The sequence below is a fragment of the Canis lupus genome, chromosome 10 (assembly GCF_003254725.2).
Source record: "Canis lupus dingo isolate Sandy chromosome 10, ASM325472v2, whole genome shotgun sequence".
NCBI classification, from domain to species: Eukaryota; Metazoa; Chordata; class Mammalia; order Carnivora; family Canidae; genus Canis; species Canis lupus.
Window position 1 is genome coordinate 26,016,180 of NC_064252.1, and position 16,046 is coordinate 26,032,225.

At 42.7% G+C, this 16,046-nt stretch overlaps 1 protein-coding gene and 1 long non-coding RNA gene across 4 annotated transcripts in view; one reads left to right on the forward strand and one right to left on the reverse strand.

Moving 5' to 3' along the window:
• The window catches only part of ENTHD1 (ENTH domain containing 1), a 105,510-nt gene that overhangs the window by 64,389 nt on the left and 25,075 nt on the right, over positions 1-16,046 (forward strand). The window lies entirely within an intron of this gene.
• Positions 7,666-11,237, reverse strand: LOC125755909 (uncharacterized). Its single transcript, XR_007413436.1, has 2 exons — positions 8,910-11,237; positions 7,666-8,749 (listed from the first exon to the last, which is right to left on the reverse strand). It is a non-coding gene; the product is annotated as an uncharacterized LOC125755909 (long non-coding RNA).

Consider the following 16,046-nt stretch of genomic DNA (forward strand, 5'->3'; position numbering starts at 1 on the left):
ACTGTATGTTTTTAGTTGCATGTTAAGTCCCTACCACTGGGTGTGATTTTTATCATTATAATGAGGGGGAAAGTTGGTGAAAAGTCTAATTTGTTGGCCATTGCATCTTGGACTAATTTGAACCAGTCTAGGCTTACACCCTGACTGGTGCTTTGCTAGGCAAAAAAGTAATAGTAGCCAGCATAGAGTGTCCCAGGTCCTGAGGGACTTGTTCCTAAGGTCCCTACTGTCTCACATCTTTAAATCAATTTGGAGCAGTAGTATCTTTACAACATCACATCATTCCATTCATTTAAGTCTCCTTTAATATATTTTATAGTTTTTTTTTCCATACAGGTCTCCTATATCTTTTATCAGGGTTATGTACTAGGTACTTTATGTATTTCTGTTGCTACTGTAAAAGATATTTTATAAGTTGCACTTTCTAACTGTTGATGGTGAAATTAATTTTTGTATATTGATTTCGTAGCCAGCAACCTTGCTTAAATAACTCTCACCCATTTTTCTAATTTACCTATAGATTCTTCTGGGTTTTTCACAGCATATCATCTGTGAATGATGGCAAACTTGTTTCTTCATTTATAAACTGTATCCTTTGTATTGTTTTCTTACCTCACCATGCTAGGTAGAACCATTCATTGTTGAATGAGAGTGTGATCATGGGCTTCCTATACTTGCTCTGTATTTTAAGAGAATTCTTTCAACATTTTGCCATTAGGATGGGTTTGCTGTAGGTATTTTGCAGATATCCATTCCTAATTTATTAACAGTTTTCTCATGAATATATGTTGAATTTTCTCCATTTTTAGCACCTGTGTGAATGGTTATAGGTTTTTCTCCTTTGAGCTATTAATTTATAAAGTAGTTGATTTCCAAATATTAAAACAACCTTGAGGGATCCCTGGGTGGTGCAGCGGTTTGGCGCCTGCCTTTGGCCCAGGGCGCGATTCTGGATACCCGGGATCGAATCACACGTCAGGCTCCCGGTGCATGGAGCCTGCTTCTCTCTCTGCCTATGTCTCTGCCTCTCTCTCTCTCTGTGTGACTATCATAAATAAATGAAAAAAATAAAAAATTAAAAAAAAAATAAAACAACCTTGAATTCATGGAATATACTCAATCTGGCCATGGTATATTATCTTACGGATATGTTGCTGGGTTTGATTTGCTGATGCTTTGTCTAGGAGTTTTGCTTTTACATCTATGAGTGAAGTTAACTGGGATTATCTTTTCTAATATTCTTTTTGTCATGTTTTAGTATTGAAAATTTGCTAGACTCGTTAAAAGAGTTGGAAAGCATTTGCTCTTTTTTAATATTCTAGTTTGAGTAGAATTGTTTGTGAGATGATGCCAAAATAGATAAGGCATTCTTTAAGTTCACTCATGGTGCTGCCTGAAGGGCTGCAGGCAGAGAAGGCAAATCTGTACCCAGAATATGTGTGTCGCTATGAAGGCAAAGCACTGCTCCCTTTGTAATGGAGAGATCCAATACAATGAAGCTGACACCATGTACTGGTTATTTTCCCTGGAAAATAGTATCGTGCTAGGGATGTAGCAGTAACCTCTACTCTTGTCAGCTGCGGCATTCACCAGTTGGATAGCCAGGTCACTTGGGGCAGGAGCAGTTCATTCAGGGAGCCCATGCATAGCCGCCATCCCTGCCACATGGCCAAAGCCTATTGGACAGCCTCTGGAGTGACCAGGGAAAGAGGATGATGTGGCCAGTAAACAGAGTGTCTTGCCCACTCACTTTTTGAGAGCCTCTTCCACAGGGAATGTCCCATGGCTGGCATTTCTATGGGACATAAATACTTTGCATGTACATCCTAAGAGATCCATCCGTGTATTTCTTTGTCACCAGTCTTGTCACCTCTGCGTCATCCCTGGGGTCACCACCAACCTACAGATGACAACCATGAAAAAGTGCTTCAGTGATGCTGGTGCCTGTCACAGTACATTTTGAATGCCTTGGTGAAGGAAGTATTCTCCAAGACAATTAGAAGGTGGCTGAGCATGTTGTACATAGTAGATCCCTCCCAGCAGTCCATCATGTGGATTCTTGAAGCTTCCTTTCCAGGGTGCCAAAGAAGTGCCTTTTGTTCTGAAGGCCTTTTCTGAGTCCTGTACACAGTGCTGTCTCACTCTCTGGCACTCTCTCTCTCTCCCTTTTTTTCTGGTCCTGTTGAAATGTTAGAGTCTAGGGCAGTTTTCCTGAACATTTTATTAAAAATTGACACACCACCACCACTATCGGCCCTCCCTGTGCTGGTCCCCACTCTGTTTCTTTAGTAGCACTAATCATCATCTGAAGCATGCATCTATTTGATTTAATAAGAGTCTAGTCTGATAACGGGAGTTCCCCAGACCACCTACAGGTATCATAGTGAATCTGCCATTAGTAGAGCACTGAGTCTGGGCTCTGCTCTTTGCCACTTCCAGGTATATACAAAGCTTTTCAAGCAGTTGCACACTGTTTTACTGTTTTTAAATGTTGCTCATGAATTGGGTGCATTGTACTAGTGTCTTCTGTTTTGAGGGCAGTTGCTATATGCTTTCACATTTCTCCAAAAGAGTCTTTATATCAATCATCAGAGCATTACAAAGCATGCTTTGAATTACAGAACTGACTATAGAAATTTGAGAGGTTATCAACATAGCAACTGTGTATTATATGGTTGATATTAAGAAATCCAATTAAAACCTTTTTTAACTTAATTGTTCCCTCTTTTTACTTCAAAAATATAGGAAAACATGATTCAAACGTGAAAAAAAGACACAAATGAAACTATTAAAGGCTTCCATTGAAATGAATGAATAGAACAAAACCACAATCATTTGCAGTAGAAGTCAATTAAATAATTAAAAGGGTGGCAGGATGTAACTACAGTTAAAGATGCCACCTTTTATTTGTCACACAGTGGCCCAATTTTTTCATCATTGTGATGATTAAAAGAAATATGAAGAGATCTCTGACTTTTGAATTTTTTATGAGTTTTAGGTCAAGAAACCATCCAGCCTAAATCCTTCTATTACTAATGAGTGTGTGTATTATAAAAATGTCTCATAAGCCCTCCAACATTCCAAATTAGGAGAACCAAACTTAATCTGAGGTAAGATGACAGGTTTTTCATCCAAATGACTGACATCTCAGATATATAAGTCCCAAGTAGACTGTATCTGAAGGAAACAAATGGATGTATATCTTTCTCCAAAAATGAGTAAATTATTTGTACTACAAAAATTTTCTGAATACCTACTCTGTGCCAGCCATGGTGCTAACTGCTTGATCATCAATGACATACAAGATTCCTGCCTTTATGTAGCTCCCAACACAGGGACCAAGTATAATCCAGTAAGTGAGGTAAGAGTTAGGATAGAGGACAGGGAAGCACCCAGGAGGGCACCTATCCCTGACTTCAGGTGTTAAGGAAAAGCGTTGCCCATACTGGAACATGAAGCATAGGTAAAATGGCCAATTCTTATATTCTGTGTGCTGAGTATACTTTCAAGCATTTTAATTCATTTAATCTTCATACCAATCCTGTGAGATAGATGAAGAAAACACACACACAGAGTTTCAATAACTTACCCAAGGACACAGAGCTGGAAGTGGCAGAGTCAGGATTTAGAACAAAATAGTCTGATCTCAGCACCTATACCAATGTGTTTCAAATCTTTTGACTGTGCTCAAGTCAGAAATGCCTTTCCTGCCATGACCCAGGACACATGGACTCACACACACCTGCAACAGTAGTTTCACAAAACAAGAGTTTTGGCAGTGTACTCTGATGTATTCTATTTTTTTCTAGACAGGTTTTTGTTGTTGTTTTTAAGTAGGATCCACAACCAGCATGGAGCCCAATGTGGGGCTCAAACACATGATCCTGAGACAAGACCTGAGCTGAGATGAAAAGACTTAACCGACCACCCAGGTGCCCCACAGTTTTACTTTTTAAAAAAATATTGGCTGTGACCCACAATTTGATCTCACATCCCACTAATGGGTCACAGCCCACAGTTTGAAGAAGAGTTTACTACACTATTTTGCCTGCTACCCAGAAGGAGCCAGACGAAGTGAGGAGAAAAGAATGTCTGGGGCAGAGTGAACACTGTGTAGGAGACCAGGGATGTGGGGGAAAAAGGAGCTTGGCAGGTTTGAACAACTGATGGAAATGTAACAGGGGCTTAGGATTGAGTGGATGGCAGGAGAGGTACCAGATGGAGCCAGAAAGGTAAGCAAAGTCGTATCAATAAAGGTGACCATGTAATTTATTGTCCAGACCAGGACACTTTTTAAAAAAGGTTTTATTTACTTACTTATTTATTTATTAGAGGGCACAAGCCGGGGGGAGAAGCAGAGGGAGAGGGAGAGAGAATCCTTAAGTAGACTCCCAGCTGAGCAGGGAGCGCCATGCAGGGCTCCATCCCAGAACCCTGAGATCATGACCCAAGTGGAAGGCAGATAGATGCTTAACTGACGGAGCCACCCAGGTGCCCCCAGACCAAGATACTTTTGATGTGAAAGGTAGCACAATTAATTACTATGCCAGGATAACAGATGTAAACCTGGAGCTCCCTTGGCAGAGTAGCACTGGTGTGGTCTGGATGTTTGTACCCCCCTCTCCAAATCCATACACTGAAAACTTAATGCCCAAGGTGATGGTAGTTGGAGGTGGGGCCTTTGGGAGGTGATGAGATCGTGAGGGTGGAACCCTCATGAATGGAATTAATGATTTATAAGAGACCTCACTGAGCTCAGTACACAGTGAGAAGCTGGTACACAGTGAGAAGCTGGCAGTCTGCTACTGAAAAGGGGGCCTTCACCAGAACCTGACAATGCTGGCGCTCTGATCTTGGACTTCAACCTCCAGAACTGTGGGAAAGACATTTCTGTTTATAAGCTACCCAGTCTGTGGTATTTTGCTTTTCTGTTTTAGTTTTCTAATTTTTGGTTTTTTTTTTTTTTTTTTTTTTAAGATTATTTATGAGAGACACAGAGAGAGACAGAGACACAGGCAGAGGGAGAAGCAGGCTCCATGCAGGGACCCTGATGTGGGACTCGATCCTGGGTCTCCAGGATCACGCCCTAGGCCGAAGACAGGTGCTCAACCGCTGAGCCACCCAGGGATCCCCTAATTTTTGTTTTTTTAAAGACTTATTTATTCATCTGACAGGGAGAGAGAGAGAGAGCGTGCACACAAACACACAAACAGGCAGAGGGAGAGGGAGAAGCAGGCTCCCTGAGCCTGATGCAGAGCTCGATCCCAGAACCTCAGGATCATGACCTGAGCCAAAGGCAGACACTTAATCAACTGAGCCCCCCAGGCACCCCTGTGGTATTTTGTTATAGCAGCCCTAACAGACTATGGATCAGCATGTGTGCCCTGTCTCCTGATGAACTGTGTTGAGGGGTTTTGGGTGTGTCTGAATAACAAACAATAGGGAGCCTCTGAAGTGTTTTAAGCAAGGACATGATATAACTGCTTTAGGAAGGTGACTGTGGGGGTAGCATAAAGAAAGGATCGGAGGAAACAAGTTAGAGCACTTGGGTCAAAACAGAATTAGAGACTTCAGACATTTCTAAAATGCAACTCCGATCAGGTCACAACTCTGAGAAGCTCTCCTAGGTTGAAGTCCTAACACCTTAGCATGGCAGATAAGCCCCTGGTTTTCTCTCCAGCTTTACTTGTCCCGGCCTGTTCCCCTGTCACAGGTGATGGCCTAGCTATGGATGCTTGAACTGCCTGCCTTAAATGCCTAGTGCTGTGCATATGCCACTTCCTCAGGTGGGAAGCCCCACCCCTCACATATGAATTCATTTGTGTGAATCCTTAAGATTCAGCTAAGATGCTGTTTCTCCGTGGAAGCCTTACCTGACACACCCAAGGCAGGGGTTATTGCTCTTCCTCTGGGCTCTCATGGCACTCTGGATGCTTCAGATCCAGTGCCGATTCTGTGTTGTAATTGCTCGTTATGCCTCCCCACTGTCAAATCAGCTAGACCATGATTTTTTAATTTAGATATAATTGATGTATAACATTATATTAGTTTCAGGTGTACAGCAAAATGATTCACTGTTTTGTGTATATTGCAAAATGATCATCACGGTAAGTCCAGTTAACATTCATCACAGTACATTGTCACAAATTTTTTCTTGTGCAGAGAATACAATGATGATCTTCAAGATTTACTCTGTTAGCAACTTTCAAATATACAGTACAGGGTTATTAACCAACAGTCCCCATGCCATACATTACATCCCCTTGACTGGCTTATTTTATGGCTGAGAGTTTGTACTTCTTAACCCCCTTCATCCATCTTGCCCACCCCTACCGCCTACCTCTGGCCACCATCAATCTGTTCTCTATACCCATGAGGCTGTTTTATTTATTTGGCTGGTTAGTTTAGTTTTGTTTTTTTTAATTCTACATATAAGTGAGATCAGAATGGAATTTGTCTTTTTCTATTTAACTTACTTCACCTAGTGTAATACATTCAAGTTCCATCCATGTTGCAAATGGCAAGATTTCCTTCTTTTTTATGGCTAAATAATTCTGTGTGTGCTTTTGTATGTCCTATTTTCTGTATCCATTCATCCATCAATGGACATTTAGATTGCTTCCCCATCTTAGCTATTGTAAATAATGCTGCAGTGAACATGGAGGTGCAGATATCTTTTCAAGCTAGTGTTTTCATTTTCTTCAGATAAATACCTAGAGGTGGAATTGTTGAATCATACAGTATTTGTTTTTAATTTTTTGAGAAACCTCCATACTGTTTTCCACAGTGCGATCACCAACTTACATTCCCACCCACAGTGCACAAAGCTTATTATTCCACATCTCCACCAACATGTGTTATTTCCTGTTTTTTGCTTTTGTTGTCTTTGCTTTTAGTGTGGAATTTTTAAAAATCCTCACCAAGACTGAAGCCACAGAGGTTGCCACCTATGTTTACTTTGAGGAGTGTCATGGCAGCCAGTCTTACATTGAAATATTTGAGCCATTTTGAGTTTGTTTCTGTGTATGGTGGAAGATAGTGAGCCAACTTCATTTTTTTTTTGCATGTGGCTATCCAGTTCTCCCAGCACCATTTACTGAGAAGACTGTCCTTTCCTCGTGGTATATTCTTGGTCACTTTGTAGTAAATTAGTTGACTGTTATATGTGTGGGTTTATTTCTGGGTTTTCTATTCTGTTCCATTGATTTGGCTATGACTTTTCTTTTTTGAGAGAAGGTCTGTGTCTTGTTCATCATTTTATTCTCTGCCTCTAAACCAGTGCTTAGCACGTAGTAAGTATATACTAAATATTTGTTGGCTAAACAAGCGTCATTTGAAATGCCCCTAAATTGAAGAGAGTCATAGTGTTTTTTTCTGTATTTCTTGCATATACTTTGAAAGTGTCTTCAGAGAAAAGTTAACCATAGTTTTGTAAAAGAAGAGCAGCTTGAGCAGCACATGGGTGTACTCCAAGTTCACTGATGAAGTTTAATACCAGCAGAGTCATCTTCTAAAATTTTATAAAATTTTCCTCATTCCTGGTTGACACTTGTTATCCAAAGGAGAGTCTGTTTAAGAGGAGGAAGTACCCAAAACACATACAATTGGAAATCATGTTCAAGGATATAAAGAAGGAACACACATGAGAGGGTGGTGGCCCAGGAATTAATTAACTAAAGATTTTATTTATTTATTCATGAGAGACACAGAGAGAGGCAGAGACATAGGCAAAGAGAGAAGCAGGCTCCATGCAGGGAGCCTGATGTGGGACTCGATCCTGGGACTCCAGGATCACACCCTGGGCTGAAGGCAGGCACTCAATCACTGAGCCACCCAGGCATCTCCCCAGGAATTATTTATTTAGCTTTTCTTTTCATGTCACTTCAAGTCTGTTCTGAAACCAGGATCTGTCTCTGGTGTGGCAGGAGCCCGGAGACCAGCATGGATGATTTCTCCCCAGCTCCTGGATGATGTTTGTTACTCAAGGTAGGGGATTTTAGAGGGAGGGAAGTCTGGAGGGCAGCAAAAGAGCTGAGCAGCTCTTTGTGGGGAAGGAACACCAAGGGCCTTCTGGGAGATGAAAGAGTTCCTCAGAGGCAGAGGTGGGTCTTATTCACCTTTGTGTCATCAACATGATATTTTCAAGCTGTGACCTCCAGTGCGCCAAAAGGGGTAGCCCTATTTTTCTACCTTCCTAATTTTAAACTTCCAAAAAATATCACTTTGCTTATTTTGTTTTCTCAGTCATTTCCGGTTTAAACTCAATCAATTCAGGATTTCCTTTTCTCCTTCCTCCTTTCAAGGATGGGCATCCAACTTTCAGGGACAGCTTATTAGCATCATGGCTTTGGGGATGGGCATCTTCATCCTGACCTCTGCCAAGAGGAAACTTAGCTCACTGTTCTCTAATTGTCCACATCTCTTTCTGCCAGCGTCCACTGGTTTCCTAATAGCACTGCCCTGGCACAAAGTTGTGAGGCTGGGCTTTTAGCATCCTCTCTGCCCCACTAGTGAGGCCCTCTCACCTCTGCCACTCTGTCTCTCAGCTGATCCTGCAGCCTTCAGGCACTGCTGGATGCTCCCCAACACCTCTCTCATGTAGTGGGGGCTCTGAATGGCTGCCCTGAGATACTCTCTTCCCAGACCCACCTCCCTGCATTTCTCCGAGGCTGCTTCCATTCTGTGCTGCTGGTGTGATTTGAAGACAGGGGGAGGAATTCCAAATGTCACTTGCTCTTCCAGGCTCCACCTGGGGAACAAGCAGAAATCCTTCTTACTCTCCAAATGAAAGCAGCATGAGGGAAAGAATTTTTTTTCTATTCTTTTTTTTTTTTTTTTTTTCTATTCTCCCTGCTGAATGCTCAGGACCTAGAAGTATGGCTAGCTAACAATAAGGGCTCAAGACATACCTGGTAGAAAGAGGGATGGCTGGCCTCTCCAACTCCCACCACCAGGCCCTGGATAGACTCAGAGTACAAGACCTCCTTGCCAGTATCTGACTCTTGATTCTTCTGTTTGTCTCCTTCCTCAGAGGATCTTTAGTCTAAGGTAGATGCATAGAGGGGTAGGGCAGGGAGTGACAGGCTAAATCAGTATTCTCCCCAAACTCCCTCTGTGTTAAATTAATCTGGCTTTTGTTTTTAATCTATATCTTCATCATAAATCAATCAATCAATCAATCAATCAATCAATCAATCAATCTTCATCTCTGACCCATCAAGACAGTCCTTCTTGGGCAAAAGGAGCTCTGTATTTTGGTGACTGTGGTTGGCAAAGGGCCTTGGGGATTCAGTTGTGGTGAGGGAGACTCTACCTGTTAGTACTTCATCCATCATCCTTTCACCTTTATAGCCCCAGTTCTTCACACACTGCCTGGCACAAAGTCGATTCTCAGTTCATCTTCACTGAATTGAATATTGGATGAATCAGAAATTGGTGGGATATTAAAGGGTAAAGAGTGGAAGCTTGGGGCAGGGGTGGTCCTCAGGGTAAAGATGGAATGAGATCTAGAAGGAGTGCTCAATATTGTCAATTCTTTGTTGAAACAGAATTCTATTCAACAAAACCACATGATTTGCTCATTTTAATACTTATAAAGAGTGTTGCTATAATTCTTACTAATTGTAATGCTAGGTGTTCCCTAGATCCCAACTTAGTAAACTGTCTCAATTTGAGCCCAAACCCAGAGATTGTCCAGCTTTTTATGAGCATAAAATAGCTATCAGCAACTAGATATTAGTTGCTAAACAGTAATTTTAGAAGGGAAGATTGATAAATTCTATTTTAGTTCAACAGGTACTTAATCAAGTTTCTACCATGTGTCAAGCATTGGTGGTAGGCAGGAAATAATGGCCATGAGTATGGCAGGCCCTGTCTGCCCCAAGGAACTTTTGTTCTGGTAAAGGTAACCAGTAACCTAAACAAAGAAAACAATTACAGATTGTAACACATGTTATTAAGGAAATGAAGAGGAACTTCAGTGAGGTATGCTTTAGTTAGGGTAGTAAGAGAAATCCCCTGCACCAAGATGGTGTGCTATGAGGTAAGGATGAAGAGGCGTGAAAAGAACATTCCAAGCAGAGGCAACAGCGAGTTCAAAGGCCCAGGGGCAGGAATAAAAGGTTAGCTTGCTCCTAGAGTTGCAAGCAAATGAGGGACCGGTGGTCTGCGTGGAGATCAGAGAACAGTAGGCAGGAACCATGTCACTCTGTACTGTGTAATCATAGGGAGGAGTTTCAGACTGAATTCTGAGCACAGTGGGAACATTTGAAGCACAGGAATGCTACAATCTGATTTGTATTTACTTAAATATAAACTGAGGGAGAATGCATTACCAGGGTAGACAGAAGCAGAAAGGTGAATGAAGAACCTAGGTAGACTATCCAGTGACCATGACTGAGGGCAGAGGCAGTGTCTACAGAGAGAAATATACACATGGGAGATTTGTTTTGGAGTTCAGCCCTCAGGACTCCTGGTGATTGGTTGTTGGAGTGAGGACAAGGGTGGAAATGAGGATGAGCCCTAGTTTTCTGCCTTTGGGAAGTATGTGATGGTGTTGCTTACTGAGAAGGGGAAGACGGTGGGGAGACCCGGTCTGAGGGATATGTTAAGGGCTATGTTTTAGATGTGTTATGTTGGAGGTGCCTGTGAGCATCCATCTAAATCCTTGTATTCTAGAAATATTGAATATCAGTACACTAAAGTAATTAAATTTGAACTTAGATGATAACTGTGCTTCTGGGGTTCCGGTTGTATGTCTGCTGTGCATTTCAGAGATCTGAGCATTCCACTATTCTTCAAAACAAAACAAAAAAAAAACAAAACTAGGCACCACAAACCTCAAATGTAGGTTATCACCAAACATGCCCAATCCCTTAATAAAATTCTGAGAGTGATCTAGCAGTTCATCTCTTTGTCCTTGTTATTGATTACAGTCCAGCATGCCCAACATGTTCAAAGCATAGCTTCAGTTTCCCTGAAGTTAGCGGTTTTAACAAAATGTAAATAGTGGTACTTGATTTTTTCACTCTTTATATTGCTGTCCTCCATACAACAGAGTATGAGTGCTTTAGAGGACTGGGTGATGTAGACAATGAATGACCTAGTTTCTGATGGGTTGATTAAACTCCTGAAAGTACGTTTTCCCTCTTTTTAAAAAAATTTTATTTATTTATTTTAGAGAGAGAAAGAGAGAGAAAGCAAGAGAGCACAAGCAGAGTGAGCACCAGAGGGAGAGGGAGAAGTAGGCTCCCCACTGAGCAGGAAGCCAGACACAGGCTGGATCCCAGGACCCTGGGATCGTAACCTGAGCTGAAAGCAGACACTTAACCAACTGAGCCACCCAGGCGCTCGTCCTTTTTCCCTCTTGAAAGATTTTAATGTGTGTGTGAGAGTGAGAGGGAGAGAGAGAGATGGTAGCTCTACTGCACTACAAAGGTATTCTGGAAGTGCCTCAGAGTTTTGCAGCAGGTGTTTCTTTTATACTTTGGATCAGCATGCAGTATGGCCTTGAGACAAGATAAGCAAAGGACTACAGCAGTAAAATCTTGATAGCTTCCTGTGGCTCATGGCAAGGTCAAATACTTTGAATAAATATAGATTATTAAAAGGGTGTTTTACTTCCTTGAAGGTATTTGATTCATTTAATTCAGGAAAGAAAGGGACGCCTGGGTGGCTCAGCGGTTGGGCACCTGCCTTCGGCTCAGGTCGTGATCCTGGGATCTAGCATCCAGTCTCACATCAAGCTCCCTGCAGGGAGCCCGCTTCTCCCTCTGCCTATGTCTCTGCCCCTCTCTCTCAGTCTGTGTCTCTCATGAATAAATAATCTTTAAAGAAAAGAAAAAAGAAAAACCCAGAAAGGAGTACTTAATACTTTGATAATGATAGTTACCAGTACTTTGCTACCTACAAACGTGGGAAAAGCTTAATTATTCAGAAATGTTCGATCACTGAATTGTGACAGTTCTGTGGCAATCATATCTTAACTGTCATCTCTGTCCCTACTTTGGGGGATCTTGTCATCTGTCGGCTGCACTATTAGGATGCCTTTGTCAGTGATCTTTATGCCTGAGCCTCGCTCCTATCAGCCACATAATTTCCACAGAGATCTAACACAAAAATCTTCAAAACAGCCTCTAATGGCTTTTTATTATCTACAGGATAAAAACTATATTCCTAACTTATATTTGCAGGAGTTTGGTGGACTAGATGCTCTGAAGAGCCTCCTGCTATGGAAACAACACACACACACATACACACACACACACACACACAAACCTAGATTCTGGATAAAAGATACCTTTTAATACATTGTTGGGTTCATGGGAACTAAAGGAAATCTTGAAGGGCAAAGTCGAACAAAAACCATGCCGTGTAAGCCCAAGAACTGGAACCCAGCTGGAGCAGGGAGCTGTGAGTGCAAAGGACTTTCTAAAGGCAGGTTTTCCAGAAAGGCAGATGCTGACATCAGCATCAGAGAGCACTCCCCCACACCCCACCACTTCCCCCACTCAGGCGGAGCCAGCAGGCAGGGAGAAAGTGGAGCCTCAGACTTGGCATTCAGGGGGCACTCAAGGAGGCTGCGCTGGCTTTAGGTGTGTAGTCCTAGCTCCTGACAAAAATACAGATCTTTTTTGGAAGCCCTACTGAGACCCAAGACTCTTAGAGATTAACCTCAACCAAGCATGATGTCACAGTCAGCAGTCGCCGAAAACAGGGGAATAAGTCTCCATGCCCCAGAGTCTAGAGAGACGCACATAACCGATTCAGCCTGCAAGGATTCAGATGTGAACCATTAGCTATACAATATTAGCGGACTATGAAATGCTTAAAGAAAAAAAAATGGATAGAATCAGTAAGGGATGGATGACTAGACAAATTTGGAAAATAACCAAGTAAAACTTTCAGAACGGGAAAATATAATTATTTGAAAGTAAAAACTCAGTGGATGTGGATGGACTAAACACTAGATTTGATAAAACTAAGGTGAGAATTAGTGAATCAGAATGTGTATCAGAAGAAATTCCCCAGAATGCAGCAGAGGCCAAGAAGGTAGAAAATATTTTTTAAAAGCTGAGACACAAATGATAAATGAAGTTTAGTATGGCTGATTGGAGGTAATATTTGATGACATAATAGGAGATCATTTTTCCAGAACTGATGAAAAGCATGCGTTCAAAAAAATCAGGGAGCATAATATATGCCAGATATGATAAATAACTACAAAAATTTGCCAACTCACATGTTATAATGAACATCTAGAACACCAGAAACAGAAAAGCGGATTATCCATGAAAGAATAACAGGGCAGACTTCTCATCAGCAACATTAGAAGCCAGAAGACTGGAAATATCATCTGCTTTCTCAGGGAAAATATCTGCCAATCCAAAGTGGGTAGTCATTTAAGAATAAGAGTGAAATGAAGACATTTTCCAAGAAAAGATGGTTCAGATAAACAAAAACTGAGTTTATCATCACAGATTCTCAGTAAAGGAACTCATAACATTTATTTCAGGAAAAAGGGAATATTCCAGAAGGAAGGTCTGAAGTGCAAGAAGGAATGGTGAACAAAAATTGGCAGGAGTGCCTGGGTGCCTTGGTCCATTTAGCATCTGACTCTTAATTTCAGCTCAGGTCATGATCTCAGGGTCATGAGATCAAGTCCTGCATCCAGCTTGGCATTAGGCATGGAGCCTGCTTGGGATTCTCTCTCTCTCTCTCCCCCTCTCCCTCTGCCTCTCCGCCCCCAAAAGAAATTGGTAAATATGTACATCAATCTAAACAAATGTTGTCTTTTAAAATTAATTATAACATCTAATTTGTGGTGTTAGAAAAAGAACTAAACTTCTAGGTAACAATATCATGCAACTGAGAGAGGGTAAGTTAGAGTTACAAGTTCTAAAATCTCTGAACAGCAAGGGCTGTGCTGATGTGAACTATCTGGGAAGAAAGCCATGGTGGTCATCTTGGGTCTTGTTCAGTAGGGCTGCCTAGAGAGCAGAACTCAGCAGGAAGAGTCTGGAGGTCTGTGAGGATGCATCATCCCTGCAGACCTTGAAGCCACCCCAGCTTGCTCTCCTAGCAGCTCTACCTTCAGAATATATCCAGAAACCAGTCATCTCCACTGCTGATCCTGGTCCTGTCTACTGGTATTGCTCATACAGGGCCTTGCTTGGGACCTCAGCTCTCCCCGATTCCCCCTTAGCCATTCTTCACATAAAAGCCAACATGATTTTATTAAAAAGTCATATCGGGGTGCCTGGGTGGCCCAGTTGGTTAAGTGTCTGCCTTCGGCTTGGGTCATGATCCCACCAGGGTCCTTGGATCGAGCCCCACATTGGGCTCCCGCTCCGCAGAGAGTCTGCTTCTCCCTTTCCCTCTGCCACTCCTCCCCCTGTTTATCCTCTCTGTCTCTCAAATAAATAAATAAAATCTTTAAAAGAGAGAGAGAGAGAGGAAGTCATATCATATTCCTTTGCTTAAAAACCCTCCAGGGACTTGTCATCTCACACAAGAATATCTCTGATCTGGCTCCCAGCTTCCTCCCTGACTTCCTCTCCTGTGGCTTCTCCCCGGCACTCACTCCGCGTCCATCTTAGACCCCTGGCTGTTCCTGTTCCCGGGGACGGGACGGCCCAGCACCCTCCTGGCCCTGGGTCCTGCAGTGACTGTTCCCTCCAACTACAGCGCAGCCCTCCTCTACTCCATATGTCTTTCTCTCCCATCTTCAGCTTTCTGCTCAAGCTCCACCTTTACAGCGAGACCACCCTCCCTGCAGGCCTGCTCATCCCCCTGAGCTCCCCATGCCTCCGACCACTCCATCATCCTCCACAGAATGCATCGTCTGACGTACTGTGCACGAATCTTTGGTGATTAACAACTTCCTCTCCCCTGTAATGCATTGTAGCTTGTGCTCCAGGGCAAAGACTCCGTGATTTTGTTCACTGTTGCATTTTAGTTCCTGGAATAGTGTGTGCCACACTGCCTAATAAATATCTTCTGAGGGAGAGAACGTATGAGATGAAGGGGTGCAGAGGGAGGAGAGACGAGTCAATCTGAAATAACGCAGAGATGTCCTGTGGTTCACTGAAAAGGTCAGTGGTCCTCAGGAAAGCGTCAGTTGAGAAGTGGGAATGGAAGCCACACTGTGGTGTTCTGAGAAGGTGATCAGGAAAGAAGGAAATGAATTCAAGGGGAAACATTTGCTTTCCATTGTGTTTGGGTGAGGAGGGGAGCAGGAGAAAGAAACGCTGACACAGAGGCCCACGGAAGTATTTAAAATAAAAAAAGACCTCTCCTCTGTGATTGAGAGGAGAAAGCTAACCAAAAAAAAAAAAAAGAGGAGTTGAAGATGAGAGGAAAGGCAACTGGGAGTGTTTCGGTGACACAGATGGCAGGACGGGCCTGGACAGGCATAGGCAGGGTTTCTGACCCTCAAAACAAAGGGAAGAGAGCGAAGAGTAGTCGTAGGTCATAGTTCAGTTGGCTGGCAGGAGGATGAAAAGCTAAAACAAATCTGTTGAAAAGCCTCTCTTTCCTTGAGGAAGAGGGGAGAAGGTTATTTACTAAAAATGAGAGAAGGTCTGGTTGACAAGGGTGCTTGAGGAGACCAGTGAAGGTTTGGAATTATCTTTAAGAGAAATGAGAGGGCAAAGGACAAGCAAAAGGATTCATGGACACTCCTGAGGACCCATGGGGCTTGGAGGCCTGAACTTCCAGCTGTGAATTCTCCCCTGTAGCCAGCAGTCACCTGGTGCTACAGGATTTGTGTCCCCTTAGTGCCCGCAGCCCTTGGTCACAACGCTTTGAAGAATGAAGAGCTAGATCAGACGAAGAGTGGTGGGCAGCAGGGCCAAGTTTACTGAGCAGAAGTATAAAGCTGCCGGAGAGGGGGGGATGCCCAAGAAGGTTGCCCTTGGAGTTTCTAAGTTCTGGTTTTTTTAATGAGCTCTTTTGTGGAACTCTCTTAAGCAACCAGGGTGTGCTGACACCCTGTGCCCAACAGGGTTACATATCTGTTTACCTATTAGGTTAATGTGTATGCACTG